This window comes from Bos indicus, chromosome 16, assembly GCF_029378745.1.
Source record: "Bos indicus isolate NIAB-ARS_2022 breed Sahiwal x Tharparkar chromosome 16, NIAB-ARS_B.indTharparkar_mat_pri_1.0, whole genome shotgun sequence".
Lineage (NCBI taxonomy): Eukaryota > Metazoa > Chordata > Mammalia > Artiodactyla > Bovidae > Bos > Bos indicus.
In genome coordinates, this window is record NC_091775.1 from 61,345,832 (window position 1) to 61,368,075 (window position 22,244).

A 22,244-nucleotide genomic window follows, 5' to 3' on the forward strand; every position below is an offset into this window, starting at 1 on the left:
TCTGAAAAAGCAGCTGACAAATCATATTACGAATTTGCACACTATAAAAAATGCAGGAAATCCCATAATCTCAATTATACATGGAGTCTAAAATAGTCAAACTCAGAAGCAGAGAACAGAATGGTCGTTGTGCAGGCAAGGTGGAGGGAATAGAGAGATGCTGGTCAAAGAGTACAACATTTCAATTATGCAAGGTGAATAAACTCTGGAGATCTAATGTACAGCATAGGGACTGGAGTTAAAAATGTATTTGTATACTTGAAATCTGCTAGGACAGTAGGTCTTTAGTGACTTCACCACAAAAAAAAAGAGAAAGAAAATAACCTCGTGAGGTGCTGGATATGTTAATCAGCTCGACTGGAGTGCTCATTTCACAATGTAAACATCAAAACATCATGCATGCTGTATCATGAACATACACTAAAACACAGCAAACATACAATTTGATGCCTTAATTAAATCTGCACAATTTCTATTTGTCAATTATACTTTAATAAAGCTGCAAATTCTCCCAAAGATGATTATTACTATCAAATTAATAACCCAAACCAGTCCTAAAAAGTGTATTCTTTTTAAATGTAAGCAAACAGGAAAGTAATAATTTTATTAAGAGATAATTTTCAAACTATCGTAGCAACTCAATTTTCTTCTTAAGCACTGGAGTATCCCCTAGTGGACTGATGAGGAACAGGTTTTTTTTGGTTATTAAATTGAATTTTTATGTATTTGATCATAACAAATTCACTAACAATCCTACCTGAAAAGCGTATTTTTTCCCACGGTCAAAGCAAAACTTTTTAACTTTTTTTAAAATTTCATAATTGTGAATTCAGTGGGGGCCCTGAAAGACAGAATCAAATTTGTTTCTTGATAAAACATTGTTTCCACTGTTTCAAGTATAGTTTCCTCCAGGAACTGTTACATAAAATGAGCATCAATTTAGAAATTCAAAATCAATCTCCTTTAACAGTTTTCTAATAATACAATTTAATGCAAAGGAAGTTTATTAGGAAAATTACTTGGAAGGAGATTGCCAAGCCCATGGCCAAGCAGGGTATCTGAAGCCTCAGGCTTTGTGTTCAGCAGTATTCTGCAGTGATTTCATGGGAGTAACCCATGACATAGCCTAAGTGTCTGTGGGGCATTTCAACATAGAACAAATCTAATTCAAGATACCATAAAAAGGAGAGCAGCCAAAATGGCAGGGTAGAAGGAGTCTAAGCTCATCTTTCAGGAGCACACCAAAATCACAACTGCAGAACAACCATTAATGACAAAAACAGGAACCTGCCAGAAAAGATCCTCTACAACTAAAGACATAAAGAAGGAACCACAACAAGTGGTTGGAGGGATGGGCCTGCAACAAGACAAGTAGGAGGGATGGGCCTGCAATATAATTAAATCCCATACCCTCCCACCCCTGAGTGGGGAACCCTCAAGTTGGAAATTAAGAGGTTCTCCCACAAAAGTGAGAATTCTGAGTCCCGTATGAGACCACTCATCCCAAGGGTTCAGCACCAGGAAAAGGAGCTCCCAGAGCATACAGCTTTGAAGGCCAGCAGGGCTTGACTGCAGGAGCTCCACAGAATGAGAGGAAATTAAGACTTCACTTGTAAATATCTCATGCACCGGAACCAAGGGCAAAAGCAGTAAATTGATAGAAGCTTGGACCAGACCTATCTGCTGGTCTTGGAGGGTCCCCTGGAGAGGCAGGAGAGCCAGCTGTGGCTCATCCTAGGGACATAGACACTGGTAGCAAACATACCAGGGAGAATTCATCTGAGTGAGCTCTCCTGGAGGCTGACACCTTGGCACCAAGACGTGGCTCCACCCAACAGCCTTTAGGTTCCAGTGCCAGAACACCTCAGGCCAAACAAACTGGGCAGGCACACAGTCTCACCCATCATCAGACAGGCTGCCTAAGACTTCCTAAGCCCACAAGTGCCTTGAGACACACCCCTAGACATGGCCCTACCCACCTGACGGCCAAGACCCAGCTCACCCACCAGTGGGCAGGCACCAGCCCCTCCTGCCAGGAAGCCTGCACAAGAGCAGCTTCACTCACCAGGGGGCAGACACTAGAGCCAAGAAAACTACAGCTCAGCAGCCTGCAGACGGAATCCATAAACTCAAGCCAGACAACACCCTGAAACCAGCTGGTGCCTGGTCCTTGGGTGACACTGCAAGGGACGTGCACTGCTAGGACACTTAGGACATCTCCCACAGAGGGTCACCTTTCCAAGGTCGAGAAACCTATTACACAGGTTACAAGCCTATTACACACCTATTACATACATATGTAATAACTAACCTGTTACATACATAAAAATACAAAACAATTTAGACAAAATGAGGCAACAGAGGGATATGTTTCAGATAAAGGAACAAGAGAAAAACCCAAAGAACTAAGGGACAATCTACCAGAGAAAGAGTTCAGAGTAATGATCATAAAGATGATCAAAGAACTCAGGAGGTTCTGTCAGTGATGCTATCTAACCATCTCATCTTATCCTTTTGCCTTCAATCTTTCCCAGCATCAGGGTCTTTTCCAGTGAGTAAGAGTAATGATTCTAAATGAAGAAACAAAAGACATTTCAAAAAAGATCAACAGAAAAAAAAAAAAGACCAACAGAGACTTCCCTGGTGGTCCAGTGGTTAAGAATCCACCTGTCAACACAGAGGACAGAGGTTCAGTACCTAGCCTGGGAAGATCCCAGATGCCATGGAGCAGCTAAGCCCATGCACCACAACTACTGAGCCTGCACTCTGCAACGAGAGAAGACGCCGCAATGAAAACTCCACACATCACAATGAAGAGTAGCCCCACCTGCCACAACTACAGAAAGCCCACGCGCAGCAACTAAGATCCAGTGCAGCCAAAAATCAATCAATAAATTTTTTTTAAAAGGCCAACAATTCAACAAAAACACCTGCTTTATTTTTGGGCAAAAGACTTGAATAGACATTTCTCCTCAGAAGATATATAAATGAACAATAAGCACATGCAAAGATGCTCAACATCATTAATCACTAGGTAAGTGCAAACTGAAGCCACAATGATATCAGCACCTCACATCTATTATGATGGCTGTGCTGTGCTCAGTCACTTCAGACGTGTCCGAGTCTTTGCAACCCCATGGACTGTAGCTGACCAGGCTCCTCTCTCTATGGGATTTTCCAGGTAAGAATACTAGAGTGGGTTGCCCTTCCCTTCTCCAGGGGATCTCCCTAACCCAGGGACTGAACCTGCATCTCCTGCACTGCCAGGATTCTTTACCACTGAGCCGCCGGGGAAGCCCCTATTATCATATTACAGTGAACTAATTCTTAATCTGATGTACCTATCCAAATTACCAGGCAGGGTGTTTTTCCTTGGTTTAGCAGGAACACATTTTTTTCTTTTTAATATTCTATAGGTGATTTTGATACACACTTCTAGTTAAGCAGAGGAAGCAAAGGAGTAAAAGGCAGAAAAGGAAGGAGGCAATATAATAAAACAACTGATATATAACATTAACAACCTGGGATGGACTTCCCTGGTGGCTCAGTGGTAAAGAATCTGCCTGCCAATGCAGAAGACACAGGTTCGAGCCCTGATCCGGGAAGATCCCACATGCATGGAGCAACTAAGCCCGTGTGCCACAACTAATGAGCCTGTGCCCTAGAGCCCTGGAGCCACAACTACTGAACCTATGTGTCGTAACCACTGAGGCCTGTGTGCCCTAGCGCCCGTGCTCCATGGTAAGAGAAATCACCTCAATGAGAAGCCCGAGTACCACAACTAGAGAGGAGCCCCCACTCTCCACAACCGGAGAAAAGCCTGAGCAGCAGTGAAGATCCAGCACGTCCAAAAATAAATAAGTAATTTTTTAAAAAAGAAACAGAAAACATTAACAATGAGGGAAACAGGGCAAAGAGTAAAAGAGTTCTTCATTTTTTCTTGTAATTATTCTATAATCATAACTTTCAAAATAAAAAGTTATAAAAAGAACAAAAACACATATATACCAGAATTACACAATTCTATTTTAAGATGCCATTATTTCTGAACACTGGTTCTAAAAATTCTAATAGGAAATCATGCCTATAAATTAGTCAAAACTGTCCCGTTATCACCAGGGAGTATTCCTCATGAGAGATTAGGTTGGATGTGTTTAATCAGTTACTGAAACTTGCTAACACTCAAGTGTCACATTCATCGAGTTGCTATGCCTCCTCTCATCCCTTCTTGAGTTTGCACTTAAAATATTCTTAGTTTTTAAACTATAAAAAGTTCCTGGGTGATTTTGAAGATAAATTTAAAATTCCATGTTCTAAAACTTAATGATTCTTCTCTCCTCACTAACCTTCCTACCCAATTTCCCATCAAACCAATAAGAGAAAAACAAGCTTCACCCTTCACTTCACTCTCTTTCTCTCCTTTAAATTTCTCCAATCTCTCTAAATCTTGAAAAACAGAAAAGTAGACTAACAACTTGTAAAGCCATTTATGTGCGACACATAGTGGTAGGAGATTTGTACACATTATCTTGTTTAACGATCAAGCCGCCTGCACGGCCAGTGTTATCATCCTCATTTTATGATGAAGAGATAAGCAAGTTCAAACAATGCACACAATTAATAAACCCCAATTCTGACTGAAACCTGTCTAGCTCCAACATCCCTGTGCTTTTTATATCACAGTGCATTGCGTCATACTTGTCTCATTTTAAGTTCTCTTTTTAGAATAAAATTTCTATGAGGTACAGAACCTTAGCAGATAGCCTGCCATCAAGATCCATTTTCACAATAATAGAACCTTGGACTGAAGTTTCTCAGTCATAGATTAAGAGTTTTTTCCCTCTCCTGCAGACCCCCAAATTACTTTTAATTTCACTTATTCTATCTACTACCCTATTTAGACGTGTGCTCAGTTGCTCAGTCGTGTCCAACTCTTTGTGACCCCACAGGCTCCTCTGTACACAGGATTTTCCAGGTAACACTGGCGTGGGTTGCCATTTCCTTCCCCAGGGGATCCTCCTGACCCAGGGATCAAATCCACATCTCCTGCATTGGCAGGCGGATTCTTTACCACTGAGCCACCAGGGAAGCCCTATTTAGACATAAAAAAAAAAAAAAAAACATTATTGCTCGCTTCCATGTAGAAGCTTTTTCCATGAGCACGGTACAACCCAGTTTAAATTCCTTGGATCCACTGCTGTGTTGGAGGGTGGGCAGTGGTACCCAAGATCACACCCAGGTTCAATGATTCACTAGGATGACTTAGCACACAGTTGTGCTTATAGTAATGATTTATTGAAGTGAATGGATACAGAGCGAAATCAACAAAGTGAAAAGTCAGATGGAGTGAAGGCTGCAGGAAACCAGGGACAAGTTTCCAAGAGTCTTCTCCCAGGGGAGTCACAAAAGACACACGCTTCCTCCAGTCATGAGTTTTAACAATATGTGAAAATATTGTCCACAAAGTAATAAGCTCCTTAGAGGTTCAGTATCCAAGGTTTTTCTTAGGACTGGTCATGTAGACACCCTCTACCTACTTCGTAGGACTCCCAGAAGGAAAGTAGGTGTTTAGCATAAACCACATTGTTTGTGCTAACAGTTTAGACAGTGAACCACTCTTCACAGTTCTGGGAATGGTGGAAATAAACCCTCTCAAAATCCAAGTTACCAGACGCCAGTCAGGAGCCAACCTTGTAAGCAGGGGGTTCTAAGGATTATCATCTCAGGTTGGCTATGTTCAGTTTTTTCTGTACCACTTAGATGTTCTCTTTGGAAACAATGTTTTGCTGTTTTGTTTTTGGCGATCCCTGCTTTCTATCCAAAATGTGTCCCCATTTCCTATCATTTTAACTAAAATTTCCTTTCCTGAGATTTATATTTTTTTAATATCAGCTACCTATGCCCAACTTTTAAAATTCTTTCACAAGCCACAAGTATACTAGATACACAATGTTATGATTAAATTCTGTATCTATCCTAAAGGAGAATATTTGTGAGGAAAAAAAATCCTTTTAAGACTTAAAGACAGTTAAATTAATCTTAGCACATTGGGATAAAATTATTCGATGCAATTTGATATTGTTGATTGTTTATACTGCAACAGATCCAGTAAACTGTAATACTTTAAAAAGGAAAAGAAAAAAGGAAGCCTCGGTTCCATTACATTTCTACACATTGCTATGTATAGTAACAAATTAGCTGTTAGCCCTGTAGGAGTGCTCCACAGCCTTCTCCATTCTTTTATAAATCATCACCTAAAAACTAGACAGTAAACCCACGCTTCCTGCTTCTTGAAAGAAGTTAAACAACTCATGACATTTTAAAGGGAATAGAACATAACCTTGCTGTCCTCCTCCACATTTTTATTTTCGAGCCAGTTCCTCAGACTAAGTATGTGCTATTCAAAGTAAAATTAAGACCATAGGAATATCTTACTTCAGCTTAAAAAGGGGAACATTACTTTGCCAACAAAGGTCCATCTAGTCAAGGCTATGGTTTTTCCTGTGGTCATGTATGGATGTGAGAGTTGGACTGTGAAAAAAGCTGAGCGCCGAAGAATTGATGCTTTTGAACTGTGGTGTTGGAGAAGACTCTTGAGAGTCCCTTGGACTGCAAGGAGATCCAACCAGTCCATTCTAAAGGAGATTAGCTGTGGGTGTTCTTTGGAAGGAATGATGCTGAAGCTGAAACTCCAGTACTTTGGCCACCTCATGCGAAGAGTTGACTCATTGGAAAAGACTCTGATGCTGGGAGGGATTGGGGGCAGGAGGAGAAGGGGACGACAGAGGATGAGATGGCTGGATGGCATCACTGACTCGATGGACATGAGTCTGGGTGAACTCCGGGAGTTGGTGATGAACAGGGAGGCCTGGTGTGCTGTGATTCATGGGGTCGCAAAGAGTCAGACACGACTGAGCGACTGAACTGAAAAAGGGGAAAGGTTTTTAAATACACATATAGAAAGTCACACTTTCTTAGTTTTGGTTTATATCAGCAAATTAAGCAACGCTGGACTGTACGTGATTTAGTGACTGATCTGTATCCTGATCAGTACCCCGAAATAATTGCTGAAATGCCTTCTGCTTTTTTCTCTAGTCTCTCCCATTAATGTTTTCTGGCCTTAAATATACTTAATATGAGCTCCAAAGAATACAGAAGAGGGCTTCAATGAAGAACTTATCTAAGGAAACATGAATAACAAAAATCTAAGACAAAAGCATGAAAGTTAAATAATGTAATGAGGATAAATAAAACATAAGTTCTAGAAAGAGAAATTTACAAGTTTTGAAATATATAAAGTAAAAAAAATAATTAACAAAAAAACTTCATGAATGTTTTATACACAGTTTTCCTGGTGGCTCAGTGGTAAAGAATCTGCCTGCCAATGCAGGAAACCCAGGTTCTATCCCTAGGTCTGGAAGATCACTGGAAAAGGAAATGGCAACCCACTCCTATATTCTTGCCTGGGAAATCCCATGGACAGAAAAGCCTGGTGGACTACAGTTCATGGGGTCACAAAAGAGTCAGACACAACTGAGTGACTAAACACACACGTTTTATATACTTTTTAGTTAACAACACAAACTATGAAAACAAAGTTTAAAAGGATACACACCAGAACAGGAAGGTGGGTTTGGGGTTTGTTTTACTTTTTGCTCATTTTCTTTCTTTTCTATAATGAAATATGCCACTTTTACAGTAAAACAAACTAATTTTTTTCCTTTCCCCTTAGAGAAATGAAGGAAACGAGTAGTAAATATATGGATTTTCACCCCCTTTTCTAGTTTAAAGATGAAGCAAGATCTCTGTAATAAATGAACATTTTATACTTGTACAAATAACACAGGGAACTGTCTTAGATAATTCTTCACTTTCATTATCTTCCCCAAAATTATCCTCCTCAAAGTAAACTTTTTTCCTTTCTGTATTCATTGCAAATAACAACAACAACAAAAACTACATTCATATTATTGTTAAAAAGCTGTAACACCAAAGTCCATGCATTAAGAGAGACAGCTTGGTACACTGGAAAGCACAGTGGGCTAGAATAAGTCTTACATTACAGTCCAGCTCTGGCTGTGTCACTTAAACATTATTTAATTAACGTAAATAGGATGTAAGAGGATTCTTTTGTGGTAGGTTGTCTTTAAGATATTTCTCTTTACACAGTATCTGCTAACTGTAAAAAATTTTGTCAAATAATATAGACATATATAGAGTTGAAAGTGGAAGTTATTTTTACATCTCCATTCCCACAACCAAAGAACCTGAGAAGATACTAAGATGCTTTTCTAACAGACCAGCTGATAACATCTTTTATTCACAGCTGTCTGGACCAAGGAACACTCCCCTGAATCTGACTGACAGACTCAGAGATTAAAGATTTTGAGCTCAGCATAGTTACTTGATAGAATTTGGGTCTTCTCTCTAAAGGAAAGGCTTAGTGTGTTGCATTATATCCTTGCCTAGGAAATCCCAGGGACAGAGGAGCTTGGCGGGCTACAGTCCATGGGGCTGCAAAAGAGTCAGACACGACTTAGCGACTAAACAACAAAAAGTGTGTTGCATATAACACAAAGAATGACCTAATACTTAGCAACCAACAGAGCAAACTAAGGTAGTTAATTATTGCTCTCCATCCTCCCAGGCACATAGCAAAACTGCACCTTCCTCATCCCCATGGCATGATGTGATGACAAACAACTTGCTCTGGTCAATGAAATATAAGAAATGCGATTCATGGGGTTGCAAAGAGTCGGACACGACTGAGCGACTGATCTGATCTGATCTGATGCCTCTTCTGGTTTTTAAAGTTTCCACTAGCACTTGATTCAACAATCTCTCCTTCCCTCTGCAATGCAATTGCCAGCATTCTAGAATGATGATGTAAGACTGTCAGCCTGGGTCTCTGGGTGACAAAAGTGAAGTCACTCAGTCGTGTCCGACTCTTTGCGACCCCATGGACTGTAGCCTGTCAGGCTCCTCCCTCCATGGGACGCATGTTCTGTTCTGGAGTGGGTTGCTATTTCCTTCTCCAGAGGATCTTCCCAACCCAGGAATCAAACCCAGGTCTCCTGCATTGCAGGCAGAAGCTTTACTGTCTGAGCCACCAGGGAAGCTCCAAACAGGCAGAATCCCTCTCCCACCTCTGCCAAGACCCCCCTCCCCCAATACACACAGTGATCTTCACTGAACAGGTATTGTGAATGACAAACTTTTGACGTGTTAATCCCCTAAGACTGGGGTGGGGAGGAGCTATTGTTACTAACCCATAACCTATTCTATCTAACTAGACAAACCAACTGACTCTAAAGTTAATACAAAAAAAAAAAAAAAAAGGCAAGGAGGAATAGCCAGTAATACTCTGCAAATACAGAGAAATGAACTAGCCAGACTGGATGGTAGAAACAATAAAGAGCTAATACTTACATAGCACTAATAACATGCCAAACATTATTCCTAAGCACTTTGCTTATATATCTATAAGCAGTTTATTAATTCATTTATTTTTTATAACAACCTTATAGATAGGTATTATCATCTCCATTTTACAAATAAGGACACTGAACTACAGGGATATTAAGTAACTTGCCCAAGATCACACAGCTAAGGAAGTAAAGGTTTAAAGCAAGGCAGTTTAGCACAGAAGTCTATATATTATTAACCGCCATGCTATAATGCACATCATAAAAACACAATAATTAAAACAGTGTGATACTGACACATAATTAGGCAAATCAGAAAGAACAGAAAATCCAGAAACAAAACCAAATGCACACAGAATTTCAGTATACAAAAAGGTAAAGACAGTTATTCAGTAAATGGCTATTCTGAAATCCCTATATCCTGCCAGCAATTCCAATTCAAGGCTTTTATTCTATAGCTATTCCTAGCATATGTTTAAAATGATTCATTTTTCACTACACAGTACCTTTTGAAAACAAATAATTCATCCATACAATGAAAAGCCATGCATTAAAAAAAAAAAAAAAGCAAGTTCTTTATTTACTAACATGGAAGAATCTCTAAGACAAATTAAGTAGGAGGGGTAGGAGTGAGATGCAAAACAGTCTACACAATATGCTTCCATTGGTCTTAAAGAAAAAAAGGACTGGGGGACTGGGGGGATACACACACACACACACACACACACACACACACACACACTACCCAACCCCCCCCAAAAGTATACCCAAGAAACTGGTGGTTTGGATTGCCCAAATCTGACTGGCCAAGGAAAACGTGGTCGCAGAAATACTTCTGCACCATTTGATTTTTGAACTATACAAAGGTACTAAGCATTCAGTAAATAAATAAATGTCTTAAATTTTACAAGAGAAAAAGACTGAGCCATTTAGCAGCAGGGATAAATGCCAAAAGAATACACTGTGAGCTGTCATGCTGAAGAAGCTAAGCAGCCATTACACTCCATATACCACAAGCTGAAACAGAGAAAGCCAGCTGGAAGAAAGAAAAACCGAACAGATGTACAGAGCAAAAAAAAAGTTGTTAAAACCTTACAGCCCCTAAAAGAGAAAGATGGAGTATGCAGTCTTGATTTCTAATGGTTTACTAGCTCTAGTTTCCATTAGGCCCAGATCTACAATGATTCCCATCAATGGAGAGTCATGATCCCCAGAGTACCCACATATAACACACACTTCTACTGGCGTTCACTCCACTGCTTCACCATTTCCTTTTTTTTTCTTAAGGCCCCTACAATTATTCTATTCATATGAATGAGAAGGCATTTCAGGATACTTTCGAAGTGCCCTCTGTGAAAGAGAAGACTGATCTTACTGAAGAGCTAGAAATATCCAATCAGAATGCTGATAACTGTACCAAAATAAAACTATACATTATACTTACCTATATATTCAGAAGCACTGAAATCTGGGAATTACACTTAGACACAGAAGAAACCTATATACAATATAGTGCTTGGTATTAAGTTATCAAAATTATCTCAGTCTTAATATTACCATAATTGTTAAGTACATTAACCAACAAACATGTTAGAAAGGCAACTTTAAAAAAACATACTATCCTATGCTTAGTCACTCAGTCGTGTTCGACTCTTTGTAACTCCATGGACTGTAGCCCGCCAGGCTCCTCTGTCCACGGGGATTCTTCAGGCAAGTATACTGGAGTGGGTTGCCATGCCCTCCTCCAGAGGATTTTCCCAGCCTAGGGATCAAACTCAAGTCTCCTGCATTGCAGGTGGATTCTTTACCATCTGAACCACCAGGGAAACCCAATTTTTGAGGACTTAAGATTTATCACGTACCTCTGGGCATTTTACATATAATAATTATTTAATTCTCATAACTCTATGAGGCATTTTACATATAATAATTATTTAATTCTCATAACTCTATAATATTTCACATGACTATTTTACAGATGAGGAAACAGATACATATAAAAAATTCAGAACCTTAAGAGACCTTAGCAACTATGTATTACCGCAAGCTATTTATTTTCCATTCACGTCAAAATATTGGTACGTTAAATCATAAATTTAATCCAGGATTTAAACCTACATAGTCTAACACCAGCAACCACAATATTAACAGCATACTTATAAATGGCACTGACTGCTGTTATAATCAAAAGCACTCAACTAGAAAATCCAAAAGCTTCAAGAACTACAAAGTGTGAAAACTGTTCATATCAAGATGAGGGAGCAAACAAAAAGTCATTCCTGGTAGGATAAAAAATAATCTCTTAAATATCATTTTTTTAAAAACTATTTTCCTGTTAACAGTAATTATCTAGCTCTCTTTTATTAGTATTTCTTTTAAACTCAATTTTATAAAATTCCTAAAGAGTCACAAACAAGTGCACGAAGACTAGTCTCAAAATAAACAAAATGGTAATATTTATTATCCTTAATAAAGTGAACTATATCATCATTGACTTGATGGACCTGAGTCTCAGTGAACTCCGGGAGTTGGTGTTGGACAGGGAGGCCTGGCGTGCTGCGATTCGTGGGGTTGCAAAGAGTCGGACATGACTGAGCGACTGATCTGATCTGATATACATTATATTGTATTTTTCCTTCTATTTTATTATCATGAAAGCTCTGTGAAGACAGTGGAGCATCAGTGTAATATTTCCCCCTAGGTGCAGCAGAAACTTGGGAAAACCACAAAAGTCAAGTCAGGCTCTGCTTCCTGTCAGTTATGTGGCCTTAAGGTAAGTAAGATACTTACTCCTTCTCAGCAAAACGCCTTCATAGGTAAAACCAGTTAGTATGTATAGCTTCCAAGGCTGTGCTGAGGATTAAGTGATATCATAGAATAAAGAGTCTGGGACACAAGCACCCAATCCTTTCCCAATGCTATTATGTTACTATTAAAGCACAATGGTTAGGAGAATAGCATTAAGAGTCAGACATGTCTTATTATGAGACCCGTTTTCATTATTTGCCAAGGACTAATGAGAGAACATCTGAAGCATGGAGCTTGGCACATAAACACTAAATATTATTACATAAATAATACTAAAGATTAACTACAAACTAAACCTAGAAAGATAATAAAAATTAGACCCTAATTTTTTGTGCTCTTCTAAGCTACATGTCCATAATCAACTTGTTTCATGTACCTAAGCATTAGTTTATTTACCTGTAAATTAAATATATTAGATAACTGAGAAATCCCTGGCAGTCCAGTGGTTAGAACTCCAGGTTTAAATCCCTGATAAGGGAACTAAGATCATGCAAGCCATGCAGCATCCCCTCCCAAAAAAAAAAAAGTATATTCTACCTATGCCTGTCTGGCTACCAAAGTCATAAATTTTATCTTAAAACAACCAACATCCTCACATATATATACACTCACCCTCAAGGAAAAGAAACAAATCAGCAGGAGATTGAGAAATTTAGAGATTCAGAGTAATGACCAAAAACAGCAAGTTCTACAGTGCCAGTTTAAGATTTTAATAAGAAACATATTAATATAAAATACTTTAAATGAGAAAAAATATTTTAAAAAGAAACACCTAAAATAATGAAAAACAGTGTTAAATTTATAGTTGCTACAAAAAACTGGAAATACTTTTCAGACATTTTGAGGACCTGTCTAGCTCACAAGGCTTTTCTGCAACATCCTTCTCACACAGTGGTAGGCCCAGAGCAGTCAAGTACACTCTAGATGAGAGTTCTCAATCAGGGGTGACTTGACTTACAAGGGAATTTTGGCAATATCTAGAGATATTTTTTGGTTGTTACAGTTAGATGGTGAGTGCTACTGGCATTTCGCTGATAGGGTCAGAGACACTGCTAAATTCAATGCACAGGACAACTTCCACAAAGGATCATTCAGCCTAAAATGTCAATGCTACAGAGGTGATCTGACCACCAATCACAGCGGTGATTCCAATCCTGAGAATATGCAACTGAGACTAAGAGCCTTAGTTTAATATCGACCATCCTTTTGACCAGGAAAGATTACCAAAAAAAAAAAAAGGAAATTGTGGTATGAATTAAATGTCTAAGAGATAATAAAGTGAGCAAACAGAAGAAAAAACAAGAGACAGAATAAATAAATATTGCCTGAGATTTTAGCAGCCTTCCACTTCCTGTTTCTGGGCCGGCCTAACTACATTCCTGTCCTTGAGTCTCCACTATCTCCACACAAATTTTCTGTGTATTACATAATCTAGAGTTAGTCTTTCCCACTTGTAACCAAGAGTCCTACTCACACATATTATACCCACAGAAAACTGCTACGGGAAAAGAAGTAACTACAGAGAGTATGTAATACCTATAGTTCAACATAAGTAAATCAAAATAAATTTGATGAAACTTTATAATAGTAAAAAAAAAAAAATGGTGAGGTATTGAAAAAAGATCAGTAAGAACTAATATATAAATATAAAGAAAACAGAGAAAATTGGGCAAATAATGTGGAAACCAGGGAAATGAGTCAAAATTTCCTAAACTAGAAGGATAACCAAAAACCACAGACAGGTGGTGCATTACACAAAAATTGAGAAATAATCATATAAGACAGACTTCTCGAGCATCTATGTACCAAGCTCTTAATCTTAAGGAGGAAAAATTTTATAGAACTCAATAGCATAAAAACAGTTCAGTTAAAAGATGGGCAGAGGCCTTCCCTGGTGGCACAGAGGATCAGAATCCACCTGCCAAGGCAGGGAACACAGGCTCAATCTCTCGTCCAGGAAGATTCTACATGCCTCAGAGCAACTAAGCCCCTGTGCCACAACTACTGAGCCTGTGCGCCTTAACTAACGAGCCCAAGCGCTGCAACTCCTGAAGCTGGTCTGTGCTCGGCAACGAGAAGCCACCTCCAACGAGAAGCAACCTCCGTGAGAAGCCCATGCACCACAACTAGAGCGTGGCACCTACTCTCTGCAACCAGAGAAAGCCCGCACGCAATAACATGCATGCAGCGCAACCAAAAACAGTGAGAAAGTGAAAAAATGAAAATGGGCGGGGAATTCCCTGGTGGTCCCAGTGGTTAGGACTTTGTGCTTCACTGATGAGAGCCTGGGTTCAATCCCTGGAACTAGGATCCCACAAGCTGCACCATGAGGCCAAAGAAAGAAAGAAATTTAAAATGGGCAGAGAATCTGAATACACACTTTTTCAAAGGAGACATACAAGTGGCCAACAGGTATATGGAAAGGCGCTCAATATCACTGTCACCAGGGAAATGCAAATCAAAACCACAAAGCGCTATCACCCTATTCTGGTTAGAATGGCTATCATTTAACCAAAGGGGGGAAAAAGCCACCAAAAAACCTCAAGAGATATCAAGGATTGCCAAGAATGTGGAGAAAAAGGAGCTGTTCTGCATTGTTACTGGGAATGTAAACTGGTGCAACCACCACAGAAAACAGTATAGAGGTTCCTCAAAAAATTAAAAACATAAGTCCCATATGAGCCAATGATCTTATTCTGGGTTTATATCCAAAGGAACTGAAAACAAGATTTTGAAGGTACATCTGCACTCCCATGTTCACTAAGCATTATTCACAATAGCCAAGACAGAATACAACCTAAGTGTCCATCAAGAGATGAATGGATAAATACGTGTGTATATACATTCACACAACAGAATATTTCAGCCATGAGAAAGAAGGAAACCTTGCCATTTGCAACAACTTGGATGAATTTTGAGGGCATTACACTAAGTGAAGTAAGTCCGAACAGAAAAAGGAAAATGTTGTATGATATCACTTATATGTGGAAATCTAAAAAAGCTGCACTCAGAGAAGCGAGAGAGAAAAGTGATGGTTAACAGGGCCTAAGAAGTAGGGGAATGAGGAGACACTGGTCAAAGGGTACAAACTTCCAGTTATACAAGTTTTGAAGATCTAATATACAGCAGCATGAAAGTGAAAGGGAAGTTGCTCAGTCGTGTCCACCTCTTAGCGACCCCATGGACTGTAGCCTACCAGGCTCCTCCCTCCATGAGATTCTCTAGGCAAGAGTACCGGAGTGGGTTGCCATTTTCCTTCTCCAGGGGATCTTCCCAACCCAGGGATCGAACCCGGGTCTCCTGCATTCCAGACAGATGCTTTAACCTCTGAGCCACCAGGGACTAGTGATTATACCACCACCATACTATATATTTGAAAACTGCTAAGAGTAGATTTTACATGTTCTCACCACAAAAAAGAAATAGTAATTATGTGACTTGATGGAAGTGTTATTAGATAATACTATAATGGTAATCACATTACAATATATAAAAGTATCAAACAGCTGTATATGTATCTTAAACTTCCACAATATTATGTTAATTATATCCCAATAAGCTAGAGGAAAAAAAGAGGAAGAATTTTTAAAATAAAAAGATTTTATATGTTAAGAAAAAAGAATAAACATAAATATAAAAGGATAACCATGACCCCAGACTTGAGAAAGCAATAGCTTGGTAGAAAATTTAACAGAGCTAAAGCCATCCTGACACATGCCATGGCCAAGATGACTTTTCTCTTTGAAGACAGCTAAGAATCTCAAGAAATCGATAATCTGAAATAATTAAATCAAAGAAATTACAAATCCATTAGAATTTTCCCAAACAACAGGATTAACTTCCCTTGTGGCTCAGCTGGTAAAGAATCAGCCTACAACGTGGGAGACCTGAGTCCGATCCCTGGGTTGGGAAGATCCCCCGGAGGAGTGAAAGACCACCCACTCCAGTATTCTGGCCTGGAGAATTCCATGGACTGTATAGTTCATGGGGTCACAAAGAGTCAGACACAACTGAGCGACTTTCACTTCACTTCAAAATAGAAAATTACAAATATAATGATAAAGACAGAATGAAAACTTTATGATATCCTAAGACTTGAAAGTGTAGTTAAGCTAAAAATAGGGTAGTAAAAGGAAAAACATACACTGGATAATGAAGCCAAATTCAAAGTAACTTTTATACCAATCAGTAACTGCAAAGAAAACTCAAAGCACCCTAAGTGAACAATAAAAAAAAAAAAAACCCTCTCTACACCTGCTGAATGTATCAACTCATTTAAATTTATCGAGCATCAGCTTTGTGCCTGTCACTGCTCTGATGGTGGGCAAGATCAAGTTCCTGCTCTCACAGAGCTTATTTAAAACAAGACTGTCCAACAGAAATGGGAGCCACAAACGTAAGCAAAAATATGTCATTTTACATATTATGGCAGCAAAGTTAAATTTTTTAATCATTAAATTTTAATAATCTATTTAATCTGGCATATAAAACACTATCATGTCAACAGGTAATGAACATAAAAATACTAATGTGATATTTTATATTCTTGTTTACGTACTGAGTTTTCAAAATGTAGTGTTATTTTAACACAGCTCTTCTCAATTAGGACAAAGAACATTTGCTGAACAGTCACATGTGGCTAGTAACTGCCATCCTGGACACTGCTGACCTGGGAAGAGGGATGGGGCTGTTGCCCACCCCCCCACCAAAACTTGTCATATTCTTTGACTATTTATAAACTGTCTGCATATATTTCTCTGATAAAAATAACTAAAAAGAGCTTTCTGGTCAGAACAAATAGCAGCTCCAACCATCTATTTTATGCAAAACTGGAAGCAACCTACCATCAATATGAAAACTGAATAAACTGTGGTATACAATGGAATACTGAACTATATTATTTCAACACGGATATATCTCAATCACACAGGATAAAAAATAAAGCTGCAAGATGATATGTCTGGCATAGCATTTATGTAAATCTTTCAAACATACAAAGTTACAAACTGGTGTTCACACACACATACACTCTATAGATAATTACAAGTGGAATAAAATCCAACTATGTGGAAGGGAAGGATAAACACCATCAGGGTAGTGTTAACCTCAGGATAAGGAGAGAAGAATGGGTTTGAGAAAGTCTGCAAAGCGTATTCAACTGTCTCTATAATTGTTTTTAATGTGACATAACTAACAATTGTTAAATCTGGGTGATGGGTACCTGGACATTCTACTATATGAACTTTTCTGTATGTTTGAAATACTTCTTTTAAAAAAAAAAAATGCTTTCTTCACATTTTATTTCTATTTCTGAATAGACCAGAGTTTATTGGTATCAGAAAGTTAACTTCTGATAAAAATACATATTTATCAAAGAAAATATTCTTCCCTCATACCTTCTTAAAAATTAAATCTCAGTTTCACAGAATTAAACATAGCATAAGAATCTGGTCTTAGAGTTAGCTAATGGATTATCAAAATTAAAAATACATATATTGATTCAGAAGCTAGACACAAGTCCCAAAGCAATCTGGAGAGAATCTGGAACTCCTCTGTAGTATCCATAGAACACATCTTTTTCACAGCTAAAAGGTTTACATGTACCAAAAATCAATGCTCAGAGGTCTCAACCACTGATGTAGCACTGTGACTATGAATTGTCAACGTTAGGAATGTATTTACCAAACTTAATACCTTCCTCACTGCATACATATACAATAAATTACATGCTTTATTCTAGATGCTAGTCACAAATGACATTTCTTTCTGCAAAACATGGAGAAATAACAGTGTGAAATAACACCTATATATGCTTCAGATATATGTACTACATATAGGCTTCCCTGGTGACTCACTGGTAAAGTATCCAACTGCCAATGCCGGAGACACGGGTTCAATCCCTGAGTTGGGAAGATCCCCTGGAGAAGGAAATGGCAACCCACTCCAGTATTCTTGCCTGGGAAATCCCACAGACAGAAGAGTCTGGCACATTAAGTCCATGGGGTCACAAAGAGTCAGACACAACTAAGCGACTGAGCACACACACATACCTCTTTAGAGATTTTTATACAATTAAAAATGCAAATTTCAAAATAAAAAAAAGCTACTATAACAAATACCTTCAAGTGTCAACCTTTCTTCCCCATAAGAAACAGATGGGTGATAAGAACTGTGCCGGTTAGCACTGTTAGTTTTAGAAAATGTTTTCTTAGTAATTACTTGGAACCACAAGACGCTAAGTGGCACTCTTTAGTCCTAACTATTATTTTAATTTGCTGGAATTAGCATAGAGAAAGGAATGTGTTAACAAAATTATCTGTGTACATACTGTATATTAAGCCAGAACAGAACATTTTCTTTGACCTTGACCACATCAACTGAAAGGTTTCTAGACCCTCCCCTTCCTTGGAAAGCAAGTCAGGGAATATAAATTGCCTGGGCCTGCTGGTGAGCTTTGTGTTCTGCTGGATCAAAAGCCAATACTGGCAGAGTTCACTACAGAGGAGCCTGAAGTACCACCACCATAGACTCAGCACAGTTATACCATGAAGAAAAGAGACAGAAAAGGCTCGATATAGTTCTTTTTTTAAGCAACCAAAATTATACTTGCCATGGTATTATATTTAATGGGTATATTAATCTGTACATTTGAGTGAAAGTTCAACTGAAAATAACTGAACTGAGAAATCACTATAATTAGTATAATAATCAAATTTTATAGTTATGCCCTCAACCCAAAAATGCAGAGATTAATAACCAAGAGTTATTATACAAAACATGTACTTCTACACACATAGACACACAAAACAAGGCTAGTTTTTCAACTGTTTCATCAGCGTCTTAATCAGTATCTAAAACAGCATCATTCTTTGAGACAGCAATTCTGCCTAAATTGTACCTAAAAATTCTCTTTGCAACATTAACACAGGCAATTACTATTAATTGAACATAGAAATACAGAAAATACTCTGGAATGTCACATTAATTTTTTCAAAAAGATTGTCATGTTACCTAAAAAGGAGAAACATCCTTATAAGTTGCATATTGCAATGATAAACAGATCACTTTAAGTGGCTATAAACACACCAATACAAAGAGAAAAGGAAAGGTATAATCTATCAACGGGGGTAGGGGTGTCAGTCTTTAAATAAGAAGTGTTAGTAATACTAAATCTAGAGGTTAAGCCAGTAGTTCAACATTATCATGAGATTTCAAACTGCACTGTGATTGCCTACTGCTCCCTGTGTTAGACCATGGTACCTAAGTCTCAATCCATAGTCACAGAGTCAATATACAGATCTAATGCTGGTCTCCTGTGTGCTCAGTCGCTCAGTCGTATCCAACTCTTCGACCCCATGGACTATAGCCTGCCAGACTCCTCTGTTCCTGGGATTTTCCAGGCAAGAATACTGGGATCGGCTGCCATTCTCTTCTCCAGGGGATCCTTCTGACCCAGGAATCAAATCCTTGTCTCCTGCACTGGCAGGTGGATTCTTTACCACTGAGCCACTTGGGAAGCCCAACCCTGGTCTCCCATGCTGAAAACCTCATCATTGGTCTCAAGAGAGATGGGGTAAAAAGAAAAAACTAGTAATCTTCCCATATACACACACATACAAATACATAAACACAAACCTCAAAAGGAAACTAGGCACCATCATACCATACCTGTAGAATCACAAACAGGTATCCCATCTTTGGCCTATAATCTTTTTCAATTTGGACAGCAGGATTTTATGGAGTTTACGTGAAAAAAAAAAAAAAAAAAAAAACCCTGATATTAAGTACTTAGAACATGCTTGCCAACACAGCAGCACTCAATAAGTGGCAATTACTTCTTCACGGCTTCTTCCAGGGACTAGGGCCCACTCTAGGTCTATCAGCAGAACCCTATGTCTCTTCCCTCCATTTTTCCTGACACAAAATTCTTTAAAAAGTGCATCTCTCAACTGAATTTCAACATATAAACTTTCAGAGATTTAAAAAAAAAAAGGTTGAGGCCAAAGCATCTTTTCCTGACACAAAAAGGTGGTGTAAGACCAGTGGACACTTGCATGTGGACACCAGACTTGGAACAAAGGGAATTATAAACCAATTTTAAGTAGAAGAGTCAATACATTATGCCTTCTGACAACTGACAATCTTTGAATTACTTTTGATCCACCACTCCTCTTATTCTCACATTACCAACAGTTCCCAACGTGGGGCCCCAACCAGCAGCATCCAGCAACACCGAAAATTTGTTAGAAATGCAAAATCTCAAATCCCACCTTGGACCTAAATAAGAAACTCAGAGCAGGACCCAGCAATCTGGGTCTCCACACAAAAGTTTGAGAACAGCTCTATATAATTAGGTGAAGTATCAACAGTGAAACTTCAAATTTATCTATTGCAGAAGAAATCTGTTAAGATTCATGAGGTTAACATTAAGTAAGGAGACACAAAAAGGTCTTAAAGGATGTTAAATGAAGGACATTACAAAATAAAAAGTCATTATATATTAACTGGCAAATAAATCTCGGAGAAGGCAATAGCACCCCACTCCAGTACTCCTGCCTGGAAAATCCCATGGATGGAGGAGCCTGGTAGGCTGCAGTCCATGGGGTCGCTACGAGTCGGATACGACTGAGCGACTTCACTTTCACTTTTCACTTTCATGCATTGGAGAAGGAAATGGCAACCCACTCCAGTGTTCTTGCCTGGAGAATCCCAGGCACGGGGGAGCCTGGTGGGCTGCCATCTATGGGGTCACACAGAGTCGGACACGACTGAAGTGACTTAGCAGCAGCAGCAGCGAATAAATGTGCCAGCTTAAAATGAGGTCTCAACCTAAACTTTACATTTGCCTTGCCTTGTATTTCTGGTTCAACTTCTCTGAAGGAAGAAAAACACCAGTACAAAAGAACCATAAAACCAATCACCCTAAAAGGATAACATTTAACCTCAAGGAAGGCAGGCCTAAGGTGATTTCAGAGTCCCAAAATTCCCCTATCTTTTTGCTGCTTTCTTAAAGTCCCTTAATAATCAAGAGTAGCTTGAGAGAAAAATAGACTTAGAGAAAACAGATTTAAAATGTAAATACTAAGACAATGCTACATTTCAGAATGCTTTTACGATAGCTTACAACATTTTCATATGAGACTCGTCATTTTCACAATCATTTTGAGGTAAATAACAGTGCCAACAACACTACTATTTATTACTTACGAGCCTTACAAAATTTTATTATTTAATTCAACTGTTGAGGTTGGCGTTATAACCATTTACTAATGTAAGACACGGCAACATCTGAATCCAACTCTACCTAATTTTAAAACTTACGTTCTTTAAATCTCTACACAATGGCAAGATGTGGAGACAAAGGCTTGAGTTTCAGCACATAACTTAAAGAGCTGTGTGCTGAAATACTTGAGAAGTCACTCAATTCTCTTTACTCTGCATCTATAAAATGGGAAGATTGGTATCTGTCCTCACCTATTTCAGAGTACAGTTGACCCCTGAACAACTTGGGGGTTGGAGTGCCTACCCTCCAAGAAGTTAAAATCCACTTATAACTTTACAGGTGGGTCCTCCACATCGGGGGCTGGCATCTGTGGATTCAACCTATTACAATAAAACTACAGTACATATTTATTGAAAAAAAAATCTGCCTACATGTGGACTCTTGAAGTTCAAACCCGTGTAGTTCAAGGGTCAATTATAATTGAAAAAATCAAAATAAGATAAAGGACATAAAAGGTGTTCATAAGCTCTTTAAAAAACTACACAAATATAAATTATCATCATTACTGACATTGATAGTTAAGAATGCAGAGAGGAAAGAAAACAATGATTACACTATAGGGATAGGAAGGGGTAAAGATACTGGGTTTTCTTTTGTTTGGCTTTTATTTCCTTATTAAAGCAAGTTGAAGACCCTTAAGGAGAAACTTCAGATTTCAAAATTTACCTGTGACCTTACTGTCAATTGGGCTGTAATAAAAGAATCTGTGCCACAAATTATTGTTACTC

At 38.6% G+C, this 22,244-nt stretch overlaps 1 protein-coding gene and 1 non-coding gene across 5 annotated transcripts in view; both read right to left on the reverse strand.

Moving 5' to 3' along the window:
* Positions 1-22,244, reverse strand: part of ABL2 (ABL proto-oncogene 2, non-receptor tyrosine kinase) — a 103,926-nt gene that overhangs the window by 77,020 nt on the left and 4,662 nt on the right. The window lies entirely within an intron of this gene.
* Positions 15,504-15,575, reverse strand: TRNAS-GGA (transfer RNA serine (anticodon GGA)). The gene has a single exon. It is a non-coding gene; the product is annotated as a tRNA-Ser (tRNA).